We start from the raw sequence: 16,675 nt of genomic DNA, 5'->3' as shown, positions 1-16,675 counted from the left end.
AAATGATTTCCTATTGTATTTTACATTTAGAATTTTTATATAACAGTTTACACATCAAACCTGTTTACTAGCACTTTACAACAGGGTCTCATTTGTTAACATTAATTAATACATTAACTAACATGAACGTATATTTTTACAGGATCTATTAATTAGGGGTTCAAGCACGTTAGTGCTGAAACCTTACTGTAATTACAAATAGGATTTGTAAATGCATTGTGCAGAGCAACGCCTATAAATCCTAAAGGAAAACTCAGAAATTCACAAAAATTGATGAAAACATGTGTCAGAACATGGTGAGAAAGCATGCAAAGTTTCATGGAGATCGGACAAAAGGTGGCGCTATAACTGTCAAAAAGATCTCCTTCTTATTAGGGGTTCAAGGACGTTAGTGCTGAAACCTTATTGTAATTTTAAGGATTTGTAAAACGCATTGTGCAGAGCAAACCATAAGTGCTGGCGACTTGAAACTTTGCCAGATGGTAGTACACAAACCGAGGAGCGGTTATCAAAGTATGACCTTGATTGGCCCATAGGTGGCGCTACAGCAACCAAAAGTACTAAATCGCTCATAACTCATAGACCATTTGACTTGGAATCAATGTTTTTATACCACGGTGATCCTTGGCTCAATCTGGACAAAATGTTTATCTCCCATTTCGATTTAGGCAGGACAAATTTTCTGCTTTGTTGAATTTTGTCCAAAACCTGCTTTTGCAAACTAGTCCTAGGTTTTTTGCCCGATCGGAACCAAACTAGTGCAGAATTGTTCTCTGGAGTCTGATTATCTATGGTTATTGAAAAAAAGTTTAAATTTCGATTCACGGTTGCTAGGGGGCGCCAAATGAACGGTGTGGGAGGAGCCTATTGTACTAAAATGGCTATAACTCGAGAATTAAATGAGATAGCTTCACCAAACCCGGTACACCTGTGTAAGAGTTCAATTTGAGGTCACGGTAAAAAAATCTCGACGATAGAACACTAGGTGGCGCTATAACATTAAGAAAACATAAAAAGGGCCATGACCAACTGACCGTTTGTCCAATCGACTTGAAAATTGGTATGCAGTGACTTGGTCCAAGGTGCCATTTATGTCTATGAGGACATTGGCGTATCTTAAAAAACATGGCCCCCATCTGCCAATGAAATTTGAGCACCTATTAGACAAGGTTAACAGAGGCCAATTGGAACGAAACTCGATGGGCGTGTTTGACTCATGGCCCTAGAGGTCTGTAAAAATTTTGAAAGAAATCGGCCACTAGTTGGCGCTAACGAGTTTTACGGCTCTTTAATCACGTTATGCATATTATTTGATAGATCTCCTCATGCTGAACAACTTTGCCTTAATAACGATTGCTGTCAATCAAATCGTTCATTAAATATTCCCAATTATGTTAAAAACATACTTTTGCAAACTAGTCCTATGGTTTTTCGCCCGATCAGAACCAAACCAGTCTAGGACAAGTCTCTGGACTCTCTAAATCAATAATTATTTAATTATTAAAAAGTTGAAATTTTGCATTTGGATGGCTATAAATGAAGTAATTTAGGAAATGGGTGTGACAAAATGCAGGAGATCAAACCATAGGTGGTGCTATAACTGTTAAAAAGCTTAAAAATCATGTATTTCATATGGTAAACTGACTGTATTGGCTGCACATGGTCTTTTCCACCTATAATTTCTGTGGTTAAATGCTTGCTAAATAAAACTTAATGTCTTTAATGCTTATATGCTTAAAGGCCTTAAATGCTTGAACCCCACTAAATGCTGCTTGCAGCTTTAATTATCTTTGTTATTTTGTTAATGTTAGATCACAGTGCATTAACCCACTGTTTTCTGGGCCCTGGAGATGTTTCGAAAAGTCCTGATATTTGAGTTTACTTATAACATTTTCATAAAGGCTGATTACTGTATTCAGCACAGACTCTGCTACAATAATATGTGAGCAGCATGTATGTAAAAGTTTGTCATTTTGAGAAAACTATGTGTATGCGTGGTAAGTGATTGAAATAAGGCCCTAAAAGCCATACTGAATATTTGTTCTCAATACTTTTGAGAACAGGCTCTTGTAGCCTATAATTTGTTGCTTCAAAACTATGTGAAAATCTGACTGCAGTGAATCTATACTGCAATATGGTTCATATTATACCAGTCTACCATTTAGACCAATATGTATTTATACACATTTTTTAATATATTCTTTCTTAGAATTCATCCAACTGTCATGCAGATTACATCAAGGAAAAGGATGTCAGCATTCCATAATGATGTTGGTGATGCATGAAGTCGCATTACACATGTGAATACAACAGTGGAGAATGCTATCTTCCGCATGCATAGTGGAGGGAAAACCCCTTATATGCAGAAAAACTTTGAAGCAGTGGATTGAGAAATCATTTCAAAGCATGAAAGAATCACTGGTTGAAACAGTGTGAACCACAGCAGATACGTATATGGACTTCTCATGACAGAAGTTATCTCAGACCTGTCATTGGATAGACCAGAAAACACTGGAGATGAAATCAGCTGCCTTGGCATGCACAAGAGCCCGAGGATGAATCGCCTTGAATTGCAGTAAATATAAAGGAGGTTCACGCTGAATTCAAAATTCAGGGTAAGGTCTGTGCCACAGTTACAGTCAATGGCAGCAATTTTGTTAAAAGCCTCCTAAGAATTTGGGAATATGAATCCAGAAGAACACACTTTTCACGATTACAGATAGTGTGCAGTTCAACAAGAGCTTAAATTTTTCTTGCCGCCACATCGTCTATATGCTGCGCACACACTAAATCTCATTTCCACACAAGATCTTGAAAAGAAATCAAGTCAGCCGACCTGCTATATGTAGCTGATTCTGAACGAACTTGTCTTCGAGATGAACGTGTTCTAATGCATTTTTAGTCAATAACATGTTAACACAATATTAGGGGAGAGCCGGGCCAGTTGAAACACTTTTCAGATAAACGTTGTTTTCTAAGATAAGGTTACAGATAGATTTGTTTTATTTTTGTGATCAACAACTCACATATGTGTTCTCTTAGTAACATGTGTTATTCGCTACAAATATGAATGATTTAAGTAAAAACTGACTTTGAACGGTAGTTGTGCTTTGATTCAATCGTCCCGCATGAGCGGGGCGATTGAAACACAGGGGTGGGACGGATGAAACACAACAGTTTAAATGTCAACTATTCATCTAATGCTTGTTTTTATGAACAATACCTGACAAGTAACTTATGTGCATATTGTTACAAACATATTTTGTAATTTATTTAAATTTAAAGGTTCATATTAACCATTTTTGTTCTATCGCCCAATAGACAATAGGCGATAATAAGCCTATGCGCATTTTGCGTAATCTCATAGGCTATTTTGACGAAGACAAGCAAATCAGTTTAAAAGTCATTTTCTTACATTTCTTCCTTGCGTCATAGTGAGTGTTTGCTAGTTGAATAGCCTGTTATTATGAACATAACAAAATTATGAACACTTGTTTCAACCATCCCGTCTACGCCTCCAGCTAGTTAACCCTGTTTTTCACTTAAACTAAAAAACTCTGATATTACACACTTAAGGGTGTGTTGCAGTACTAATACACCTGCCGTATTATCATTACAATGGCACATTAAACAATAAATACAACGTGTCAGTCAAAAAAAAGTACAGCACGAAAGAATTCACTTACCGCACTCAAAAACAGTTTTCCGGCTCCAACTTAAAAAAACGGCATGACGTAAAGAAGAAATGTTTTCGCGGGTCTGGTCGGCATTGCGTGCTGTATGTGCTGACGAAATTTGATGTACATGACGTAAGTGGTTTTCAAGCAAATCTCAATGTTTCATGCGTCCCGCTTTTCAATTGTCCCAACTCTCCCCTACATATTTGACCATTATTTTTTTGACATTATAGGGGAAGCCGAGCTTCCCTTGCAGTCTTAAAGAAATCCCCACTGGTTTCCACCTTTGAACCTATTTCAGGAGTACATTCTCGAGACACCAGGCACTGTTTTATGTGGATGGGTGGCTGGAGCGCGTTAAAGGGATAGTTCACCCAAAAATGAAAATTCTGTCAGTAATTACTCACCCTCATGTGTTGTTCCAACCCGTAAGACCGTCAATCACTTAAGAAGCCTATGGAGGAGTGATTCAGCTCTCAGATTTAATAAAAAATATCTTAATTCGTGTTCCGAAGATGAACGAAGATCTTACAGGGTTGGAACAACATGAGGGTGAGTAATTGCTGACAGGACTTTCATTTTTGGGTGAACTATCCCTTTAAGGGTTTTTTTGTTAGAACGGTGTCGTGTTAGCGGCCCCTAAGTTAATAACTAATGATCTTCGCAACAGAAGTGAATCAATCAAAACTAACTTTAGCTGGACAATAACTTTATTCCAGAGCTGTGGTAAAGGCTAAACAATCTGTTACGATAATTTCTATTATCACTGTAAAGCTGCTTTGAAACAATCCATACTGTTAAAAGCGATTTATAAATGAAGGTGAATTGAATTGACTATACAAGTGCCTTGTCAAAATGTGCTGCCATTTGAAACAAGGCCCATTGCTCCCCAATAGCAGCTGAGAACATTGGCAACATGAGGTGCATTGTCCCATCCGTGACCCGATGGAGCTCAGAGTATCGTGCCATTGAAAAGATAGTGAGTCTCTCTGAAGCCCAACTGACTGAAGTGTGTGACCATCTAATGTGGCCAAACTGCACCCTCAAGACGAACAACGATGTAGTCAGGGAGGGCTGATATTCACTCAGTGAAGCTGCATTACAGGTGAACACTTTGAGCACACTCTCTTGGTGCATTACAATCACCTTTATTGGGCAAAGTTGGAGAGTAAATGTTAAATGTTGGAGTAATCGAGTTAGAGTAATTGTAAATGTTAAACATTTAAGAGTAAAAGTGTAAATGTAATGCTTGCTTTAATTTCTCTGTAGTGTTTTTTTTTTTTTTACTACAAATTCAGGTTGCTTTTTACAAAAATTTTAAAAACGGTATGAATTATAAGCACTTATGAGTATATTCTTGTGTTGCATTAAAATTACATTTATTGTTCTTTATCGCAGTTAATTTAATAGGCCTATTGAACATTTTAAATGTATTTTTATTGGTACATTTAAATGCTTTGTTTAAAGATTTCATTTATTTTCTAGATATGCTGTGGATTACTGATGTTGTTAAAAACAAAATGCAAAGGAAAACCAAATATGATTGGTAGATGTCATTTTTATTTAGAGGTGGTAAACTTAAAAACATGCTCTTTTGTGTTACATGCCTTAAGTATTTCAAAGTATTCCAAAGTATTTAGATTGTTACTAAACTTGAGTAATTTGCTTTAAGTACTTATTAAAGCATGTATTTTGTAATCTGTAGTGAAATGCATTTTGAAAGTAACCTTCTTAACTCTGGTCTTAGGACCCCTGCTTTAGGGGTGTGATCTCTGACATCGATGCACACGTCCTCTGAGCCGAAGTACATCCTCTGGTAGTGAAGGGCGTTGATGGCCCACAGTGAGTCAGGCTTTTAATGTCGTAACTTCCTCGTTCCGAAGGAGGATCGTGGCCTCAGGCCCATCCTCGATTTGAGATGTCTAAACCGCACCCTGATAATAGGCCTACTGCCGTTCAAAATGTTAATGTTGAAATAAATGCTCTTGTAGATTTCCCCAGGGGACTGGTTTTTGTCAGTGGATATAAAAGATGCCTTCATATCCTGATAGCCCCTTGTCATAGACCGATCTTGAGATTTAATATGGTTAATACAGTTAATTTTAAGTATTAAAATTATATATATTATATATATAATAAAATTAAAATTAAAAATAAGTATTTTTAAGTATTTATTTTGTCATATCTGAAAAAAATGTGTCTAAATATTGATGTTGAAATTTTTTTTTAGTCATATCAGTTTTTTATGATAAGGTGGCTCAAAACTACATATTTACAGAAAACTTATTTAAAAAAAAACATAAATACAAATAAACTATTTAATAGTCAATTTATTAAGGTGTAAGCCCGGCTCAGTCGATCCAATGGCGGCATTCGATCAGCGGGTGAAGATCTTTGCATGTTAACCTTTCTTCCACGTGGCAAAGTAATTTGATTAAATGGAATACTTTTTCTCATATGTATTAACTCGTTATTTCATCTGACTCCACAAATGAAAAAGGTTTTAATGATATCTCTACATCATTAAGTGTGTGCGAATGTTTGACTATTCTTTTTAACTCTACTGAAGTCGATTAGAATAAAATCAAATGTTTACAATTTATTATGTCAGGTAAATGTATCACACCAGTTACATAATCAGTTCAAAGATAATAGATACAAACATCAAATGCTCTAGAATAAAGAGAGAAGATGCAGTACCTTGACATAATAAAATACAAGATGCTAAGCGTCCACTTCACATCACGGGCCAATCTGGGTTACAGAAAACGTGCCAACCTCTAGTTTCATTTGATTATATAGATCGACCTAGCCAGAAACCTCTTTTCACAGTGGGAATTTACATTAATCACCGTCCCAGACTTGGTGGGATATCGGACGACCATCACAACCTCGAACAGTCGAACTTCATTCACCAGGTCTAAAAGTAAGCAATGGCTTGTTTAACCTGTTTGTTATAGTTAATTTGACTATCTTTAAATCGAGAATATTGGTCAAAACAGCATGCCTCTTTATACACAATTATGTTTTCAAATGTAGCTTAATGTTGTCAATATTCAAATGATAATTAATGATGTCATATGTTTGGTATAACATTTGCCACATTTCTTTTTAAATCATGCTTTAAAGCCAAATATGTCGTTCTTTCCAATGACAAAAAACAACATAGAAAACTGTTAATGTTTTGTCGTGTTTTATGTTTCTCTTAAAGCAGGGTTAGATGTTATCAGGGGTTACATCTATTAGATGTTATCAAAATGCCAGCAGAATTAAAATTGCACCCAAAATACAAAATATAGTGGAAAAAAATGCCCTAGTATGGGTTATTTTCATAATTATAACATATGATATTAAAAAAATATTTCCAGAATATTGACACAATTGCAAATGTGATAATGATTTTATAAAACAGTTCAGTAAACAAAGAGTGAATATTGTGATGTGACATTTAGACATAGCCTAATATTCCAAATATTTTCTGTTTTTGCTCGATTTCTCCAATGACAATAGTTCCAAACAAGCCACACAAAGAGTTATGCGTATTTGTGATTCAGTGACCTAGTTGCTTAGTTCCAGAACGAATCTGCCGTTTTGAACATTAGTTAAATGAATGCTTCTATGACTCGTACATTAATACGGTAATTTGGTGCCACCTAATGGCGGTTTTAACTTCATAATTAAAAATATATAACTTGTATTAAGGGGATGCCAGTTTGAAGAATCCCTTTGGTCGCATAGGAATTATACTTGAATTGTGTATTGTTTAATACCTTTTAATGGTCTTCTGCAATGTTTGAAGCATATTTATTTTTTCATGCTTTAATGTTGGCCTAACTTCAGTTACATTTAGATTTTTATTGTAGTAACCACTCAGCTATATGTGGAAATGCATATATTAAAAAAAAATAAAGTTGCAAATAAAACCATAGTCCACAACTTCTGTAGTTTTAACTTATTTTAATATATAAATTCAGTGAAATCGTCAAACGTTTGTATGACTTGCCAGTGACTTGTGACCCAAGCTACGACTTGACTTGACTTGCTTGACATAAGGCAGTAACTTGACTTGACTTGCCTTTTTAAAAAATGTACTTGGACTTCCTTGAGACTCGAAGGTTAAGACTTGACACTTGCTTGTAACTTGCACATGTGTGACTTACTCCCACCTCTGCCTAGTTGCCTAAAAGTATTGTAATGGTGCAAAAAGTCAAACTTCAGAGGCATGTTATCAATAAGCTTTATTGGAATGTAAATGTACATAAGCTAAGCTGCAGGAATCTGTGAGGGAAACGGACAAGATAATTGTTGTACCCAGGGCAGGCTTAGTAACAATTACCCTTGTATAGGCTACAATAAACATTAGTGCTGTCAAAATGAATGATTAATCCAAGTAATTAATCAAAAAATAAAAATAACTTATAATCCTGATTGATACCTTCCTGGTATGTACTGTGATAATGTGATGGCTGTAACCACTCTAGTAGTTACGGTAGTCCTGTTTGGTAGGCTGAGTACGGTAGTTTCCAGTCCCATGTCCCCTTTATGAATGGAGTAGCGTTAGTTCAGTTGTAATGGCGGCGTGCACGCTGAATAGACAACGCAAGATAGGTTGCTGATGTTATTTCTTCAAGCTAAATCAAACTTTCATTGGTTAAGTTTGATGTATTTGTTTTTAAATGTGTAATATTTTGTATAGTCATATATATTAAAATATTTGTGCAGACTTGAAGGGTTTGTGCCTAGATTGCAAAACAGTTGTAAGCTGTTTCAAGGACGGCTACGACAACGCCAGATGGGTGGCAGCAATTTTCTTTTATTTGAGGTAAATCAAACTTTCATCGGCTATGTTTGATGTATTTGTTTTTAAATGCGTGATAATCATGTGTATTAAAATATTTTTGTGATTGTTTTGGTGTGATTTTCGGAGATATCAATAAATTGATTTGAAAAGATAACTGGGTTGGAAAATCTTAATGTGCACCATTGATAGGCTTTACAGTTTGGCGTCCCCGAATAGGATTTATTTTAATTTTTATTTTTTTGGTAGCGGGTTGATACAAGGTACAGTTAGGATTCAAAACAGTGACATTGGCTGAAGAGTTGAGGACTGTGGAGCAAAAGACAAGGAAGTTCAGCAGAACTATTTGGGACAGCTGCTGTATGACTGACATCCAAATGATGGAGGATGGAAGTAGGGACTGCTCCGTTGCAATGAACAATAACACCAGATCCTTTGAAAACGTCACATTCTCCTTCAGATGTGGGCCTGGCTGATTCGGCTGCCTCTTCGACCTCCACAAGTAGAGTTACAACATCTGTTGAAGTGATTTATGTGCCTAAAGATAAAAAGATGTTAATGTTTTCTGGTGACCCAGGTACTATCTCATATTACGATTGGGCTGATGAAGTGCAGAACTCTATGAATTATCAGTAATACAGAGAAAGAGAACAAGCAGCGTTTCTCTATGACCATTTGGAGGGGGGGGGGGCTAAACAAGAGATAAGATATAATACATCTGAGGTACGCAGGAGCTCTGCATTGATTCTGGAAGTTTTGAAGGATGCGTATGGCCATCCTTATTCCCTGACGGCTACTCAAAAGCGTTTTTTTTTACCGAAAACAGAAGACTGGTGAGGGGTTGCAGGAATTTTCTCATTCACTGTTGTCCCTGGCAGGGGACATAAATCGTTGTAATGGAGGAGTGGAGTTGTGTGGGAACGAGACAATAAGAAGTCAGTTTGCAGATAATGTAAGAGACCCTTCACTTCAAAGAGAATTAAAACGATTAATTAGACAAGATTCAAATATAAAATTCTCAGCTTTGCGGGGAGAAGCAATGCTTTTTTGGGAAGAAGCCTGATAGAGGCCCCTACAGTTTAGTAACAGAAGTTGCAGCAGTTGAATGTTCTGGTATTACTACAACAAATACCCCTATTAACACTGATTCTCTTCTTCTTGAACTTAAAGCGGCTATGAAGAAACAGGAGGACAAGTTAGAGGGCCTTGCACAGCAGGTAGCAAGTATGCAAGTTCCAAGGGCAGATGGGGGTGTAGGCCAAGACAGGAGCCCAGGTATGATTCAACAGGAAGACCTATTTGTTTTTTTAGATGTCAGGGAGTAGGACATATTGCAAGATTTTGTTCAGATATGAATACAGTTAGTGACAATGGTCGTCAGACAACATTATCTGAGTCGACTAGGGGGACAGCTGTTCCTGCTAATATGCAACAGGGAAACGAATTCCACTTGTAAAGAGCCAGACTACGGTAGGGGAACAGTTGGGCTCAGACGACTCAATTATTTAATGGGAAAAAGTATATAATGTACTTACATGGCCAACTCCTGTGATGGAGGTGTATATGAGAGGAGTATGTGTTCCATCTATGATAAATACAGGCTCTATGGTCACTATAATAAAAGAGTGTTTTTTTAGGGAACATTTTGAGTGTAAAGGGGAGAATGTCCTAAAAGAATGTGGGTGGCTGACTTTAAAGGCTGCGAATGGTCTTTCTATACCATACTTGGGTTACTTAGAACTCAATGTTAAAATTATGGATACGGTCTTGCCACAGTGTGTGTTCTTGTGGTGAAGGATCCAATAGATCCTGTAACAAAATTGAAGAAGAAAACTGTTCCAGGGTTAGTGGGCATGAACATAATAAAAGATTGCAAGGTAATTTTGTCTGGTTCTTTTAATGTAATGCCACCAGGACAATATGTGTATCAGGGTTTTGCAAAAGTGATTGCCCCGTTACCTGTATTGGTACCAGCAGGTTCAATGTGTTTGGTCCCTGCTACAGGGTTTCAGAACACTTATGATTCAGATTATATTGCTTTGGTAGAGGGGTTAGAGGTGGATGAAGGGGATTCGAAAAGTATGCCTAGGGGAGTTTCAGATTTCATTATGTTCAGAAGAGGCTGTAGTTTTTTAGTCATGGGGTCGCATCTACTTTTGCATATGATTTGGAAAGTCCCTTTTTGGAAAGCCAACAGATAGCTCAGGTTAAAATGTTACTGAATGATTATGCTGATGTGTTTGCTTTCAGTGATAATGATTTAGGGTGCACTGCAATTATACACCATGAAGTACCAGTCACTGATGATGTTCCAGTTCGGCAGCGTTATCGCCGTCTACCTCCAAGACAATATGAAGAGGTCAAGGATCATATTAGACAGCTTTTGGAAATGGGTATTATTAGTGAGAGCTGTAGCCCCTATTCCTCACCTTTGATTATTATCAAGAAAAAATATGGCAATATGCGTATGTGCGTTGACTATAGACAGTTAAATTTGAAGACAAGGAAAGATGCTTATCCTCTCCCTAGGATAGAGGAATCGCTTGATGCCCTTAGCGGGGCCCAGTGGTTTTCAACCTTGGACCTCGCTAGCTGTTATAATCAAGTGGAGGTTGCTAAGAAAGATAGACAGAAGACTGTTTTTTGTACTCCATATGGGCTGTACCAGTTTAATCGTATGCCGTTTGGGATTTGCAATGCCCCTGGAACATTTCAGCGACTAATGGAAAGGATTTTAGGTGATCAACATTTTCAGTCTTTGCTTTTGTATTTAGATGATGTGGTTGTGTTCTCGTCATCTTTTGAACAACATCGTAGTCGTCTTAGGTTAGTGCTCTCACGTTTTCGGGAGTGTGACCTAAAAGTAAAATGGAGTAAATTTTTACTTTTTCAGCGGGAAGTGTCTTATCTTGGAAATGTAATATCTTGGGAGGGGGTTGCAACAGACCCTGAGAAGACCCGGGTGGTGGCCTATTGGACATGACCATGTACAGTAATGGAATTTAGATCATTTTGGGGTTTTGCAGGATACTATAGGCGATTTGTGAAAAAATTCTCAACTGGCAGCACCCCTGCATGCCCTGGCAGCATTGGCAATGTTGAAGGCAGGTAAAGCTAAGACCACTAGTGTGCCCCTTTCTGAACTGTGGGGTTCTGAGTGTGAGTCTGCTTTCCAGGTTTTAAAAGAGAAGTTAGTTTTTGCTCGGGTATTTGGGTATGCAAACTTTACAAAGCCCTTTTATTTAGAAATTGATGCTTTTCACCATGGCTTAAGAGCAATTTTGTCCCAAGAGGGTGAGGGGGGAAGAAGACTGATTGCATATGCAAGCCGTGGGTTGAGGCCATCCGAGTGAAACATGGAGAATTATAGTGTTATGAAGTTAGAGCGGTTAGCACTGAAATGGGCAGTCACCGATAACTTTGGTAGGTCACAAATTTGTTGTGTTTACAGATAATAACCCGTTAAGCCATCTACAGACTGCCAAATTTGGAGCTATTGAGCAGAGATGGATTACGGAACTGGCTAAATTTGACTTTGAAATTCATTATAGACCAGGGCATCAAAATGCGTGTGCAGATGCATTGTCACGGCAGACCCAGTTGGTAGCTGAACCTGTGTTTGGAGGAAGCATATTCAATCAGTTTCAAGAGAATGATCATATATTGATTGTTAATGAGCAGACAACCACATGTAGCTTCCCTGTGTTTTCACTGGAGGTGTGGGCAGCCCAGCAGCAGGCTGAAGTTTTCTGGTGTATTGGAGACGGCGAGTTAAACCTGGCAGATTTGCAAGGGCTAAAGAGGATGGTAAGACCTTGGAACTCCTGCGGCAATGCGAGAAGTTGGTAGAGGAGGAAGGAGCTTTGTATCGCCAATTTGTTGATTGATTTCCATTACACAAGAGTAGATGTTAAAACTTCATGCTGATTTGTACTCGGCTTTCGCCAAGATAATCACCAACTAAGACGTAGCTTTACAGTAACCTATGCTTCTCCATCCATTCTTTCCATCTGGTGACGTGAATTTTCTGTCTGGTGTTAATACAGTGTATTGCGCGTCAGCACACACAACGGCTGCAACCACAGTGCGGTCCCCCCATAACAACCCTCTGGATTGAGCGGAGTAGGGAACATCTCTAGGGTCTTAAAGTGGGCACCTTCCGTCCTCAGTGTTTCGTCGACTAGCCCACGACCAACTCAAGAGGGCTCGACAGTGACTCTGGCGTCCCAGAGTCACCCCCTCCGTCCCCCACTCAACTCAGCCCAGCTTACTGACCTCTACTTCCCTCTTGCTGCTGAGACCTAACCACAATCTCACAATCTCTCCGCAACCCAACCATACCATACCTACCACAAAACACAATATCTGCCCAACCACCCGTCATCCACGCAATATACACAGGAACGTAATGACTGTGAATACTATACAACCTATACAAATAAACCAACAGTTGCTGCTGAGACCTAACCACAATCTCACCGCAACCCAACCATACGCGCCAACCCGTTTGACTAAGGCTGTCGAGCCCCACTGGTGCGTTAATATGCAGTTTCAGTGGCAACGGTTCCGTATGGCATACCACTTACCACAAAACACAATATCTGCCCAACCACCCGTCATTCACGCAATATATACAGGAACGTAATGACTGTAAATACTATACAACCTATACAAATAAACCAACAGTTACTGCTGAGACCTAACCACAATCTCACAATCTCTCCGCAACCCTACCATACGCGCCAACCCGTTTGACTAAGGCTGTCGAGCCCCACTGGTGCGTTAATATGCAGTTTCAGTGGCAACGGTTCCGTATGGCATACCACCTACCGCAAAACACAATATCTGCCCAACCACCCGTCATTCACGCAATATACACAGGAACGTAATGACTGTAAATACTATACAACCTATACAAATAAACCAACAGACCTTTCAAGTTTTCAAGAATTCTACGAAACCGTAGCATGGCGGCCTGTACACAGCCAGCTAGAATCTTTCCGTCTCAACCACAGCCAGTTGCTGCTCCTTTCTGCTGCTTCAGATAAGTTCTTTACTGTACGACGCAACTCTTGGCCACTGAATCCGACGTCTCTGAGGAACCGGGTTGTAGAGTGTGCCACAAAACCACGACAACCCACTTCCACTGGATAAACCTGGACTCTCCATCCTCGCTGTTCTGCTTCAGTGGCCAGATGAGCATACCGCAGTTTCTTCCTCTCATATGCCTCATCTACCGCATCCTCCCATGGCACTGTTAACTCTATCAGTTGAACAATGCGTGCTGATCCAGACCACAAAACAATATCTGGTCGTAGGTTAGTGGTGGCAATCTCAGGTGGAAAAATAAGCCGTTGATCAAGATCAACCAGCATCTTCCAGTCCCTAGCAGCTTCCAGTTGTCCTGGGCGAGAATTGGTGTTAGCACCTTTTCTTGGTGGTTGCTCGCCTGGGCGGAGGAATATTGTCTTCTGCGTGTAATGTTTTGCTAGAACAGGCGGCAATTTATTGGTCATACTACGCTTGCCTTCCAATGCTAAAGCCAAACATCGCAATACTTGGTCATGGCGCCAAGTAAACCGACCCTGGCTAAGAGCCACCTTACATCCTGTCAAAATGTGCCTTAATGTGGCAGGTTATGAACACAAAGTACAAGATGGATCCTCTCCTACCCAGAGGTTTAGGTTCTGCGGTGATGGGAGAACATCATATGTTGACCTAATAAGGAAACTGATCCTACTCTCTTCCATTGACCAAAGGTCTTGCCAGCCCATTTTGCGTTGTTCCACACTCTCCCATCTCATCCACTCTCCCTGCTTGGCCTGGAAAATGGCCTTTATACATCTCATCCTCTCCTCCTGCTTTCGCACCTCGTTGACTACCAGCTTCCTCCTTTGGGCTGGGCCTGCCTTGATACTAGGTAAGGCCGAATTAAACAGGTGCTACTACCTCAGAGCACGAAGGAGGAAGTCCTTCGTGGGCTACATGACGAACATGGGCATCAGGGTGTTGAGCACACTTTTAGGTTGGTCAGAGCTAGATGTTATTGGCCTGGAATATTTCAAGATATGGCAGATGGAGCATGCTGCCGAAGTTAGGAAGAGACAGATTGGTCCACCATCATTACAAGTTCTTTGCAGGTGGGTCAACTGGTTTATCGTAAAAATCAATAATTTTTTTTAGGAAGACATAAGATTCAGGATTTGTGGATGCCTACACCTTTAAAAGTGCTTGCTCAGCCAGATGACTCTAAACCGGTGTATACAATTGCCCCTGTGAGTGGATCTTGCCCGCCTAAAAATATGCATCGAACAGAATTGAGGCCATGTGGTCCAGGGATGGTAGGGTCATTTAATCAGGATGTGCAGAGCCATAGTGATTTAGTCTTTGATAGCGAATCAGATGAAGCATGGGTTGTTAGGGGAGAAGCCTCAACTGAATCATTGCCAGGGGTGGAAAGTAGACCTGAATCTGTGTTATGCAGTGAATTAGATGTAGATCTGGTGGAACAAATGGATTTAGAAGATTCTCAAACTTTTGAAATGGCTCAGTCACCTCCAGCCCAATTGTGGCGGTCTGGTCGGCAAACCGCAGGGAGGCATTCTAACCCATTTAATTTACCCAGATCAGGTAGATTGTAGTTACGGTACTCCTGTTTGGTAGGATGAGTACGGTAGTTTCCAGTCCCATGTCATCTTTATGACTGGAGTAGCGTTAGTTCAGTTGTAATGGCGGCGCGCACGCTGAATAGACAACGCCAGATAGGTTTCTGCGATTTTATTTCTTCAAGGTAAATCAAACTTTAATTTGTTATGTTTGATGTATTTGTTTTTAAATGTGTAATATTTTGTATAATCATATGTATTAAAATATTTTGTGCAGACTTGAAGGTTTTGTGCCTAGATTGCAAAACAGTTGTAAGCTGTTGCAAGGTACGACAACGACAGATAGGTGGCAGCGATTTTCTTTCTTTTGAGTTAAATCAAACTTTCATCGGCTATGTTTGATGTATTTGTTTTTAAATGCGTGATAATCATGTGTATTAAAATATTTTGTGCAGGTTGTAATGATGGTTTGTGCCTGGTTTGGAAAACAGTTGTTGTAAGCTGTTGCCAGGTACGTGATATATGGTTGAAGTGTATTTTTGTTTTAATTTATGCGTGTTTTTTGAGGAATGCTGTTGTTTTTTTAAACGTTTTGTTTGTGAATGTTATAGCACAAATAATAAGGGTGTTTTTTCTTGCTATGTTCTAGGAGCTGGCTTTTGTTACTGTTTTGAATTATTATTTAAGTTTAGAGTCACATTATTAAACGCTGCACTGATTCACTTAGGTGCATGAACCCTTACTATCAAACTCACTACCGTCTAAGCCTATTTTTGTGATTGTTTTGGTGTGATTTTCGGAGTTATCAGTAAATTTAATTGAAAAGATAACTGGGTTGGAAGATCTTAATGTGCACCATTGATAGGCTTTACAGTACTATGCTGTATATGTTTGTACTTCTCATCCAACCACAATCAAATCTCTAACCGGATGGCGCGATTTATCTGGATAGGTTTTTATTTTATTTATTTACATTTCAAATGATATCAAACATGTGTGATACTGTATGATAATTATTCACATTCAACTATATAGATTCTTGGGTGAATTTCAGGTGGTCTCAGCATGACAGCAAGAGCGAACGGGCAATGGGGGTTCAAGGGAAAAAGATGTAGATTAGGATTGCTTAGGTGCTTCTCAAAATGTTAATTTGCCCTCTCTTCCAGTTTTTCCAGTCTTACAAAGGTATACCTTTATATAAATAAAGGTGACTTGAATAATAATAATAATAATAATAATAATAATAATAATAATAATAATAATAATAAACTATTAAATAAAATAGGTGCAGAATTTAAAAAAAAATTAAAACCAGAAGTGATTTGTGCGACTACATTTAATCATTTTGAAACAGAAATAAGAAAAGATTATTATATATAATATTAATATTAAATACAATTAAATGGTTAATCAGATGAATAATTTAGGGAAATCTGAAGCTTTAAAGCCATCATGAAATTGACAGGATCTTTTTTATGGAAATGCAGAAATACACTTTTAAACTTTTTAAGTAATTAAATTTACTCAAATATATAAATATATAATGATACAAATGTAAAAATAAAAAAATGTTGAAATGGTTCAAATGTTGGCTT

General features: G+C 38.5%; 1 long non-coding RNA gene across 1 annotated transcript in view; it reads left to right on the top strand.

Moving 5' to 3' along the window:
* The window catches only part of LOC143709691 (uncharacterized), a 759,555-nt gene that overhangs the window by 416,637 nt on the left and 326,243 nt on the right, over window positions 1-16,675 (top strand). The window lies entirely within an intron of this gene.

The sequence above is a fragment of the Siphateles boraxobius genome, unplaced genomic scaffold (genome assembly GCF_051911475.1).
Source record: "Siphateles boraxobius isolate OS27281-9 unplaced genomic scaffold, OSU_SipBor_1 46, whole genome shotgun sequence".
Classification (NCBI taxonomy): Eukaryota; Metazoa; Chordata; class Actinopteri; order Cypriniformes; family Leuciscidae; genus Siphateles; species Siphateles boraxobius.
The sequence above is the reverse complement of the archived record's forward strand: the minus strand, read 5'-3'. Positions and strand labels throughout refer to the sequence as shown.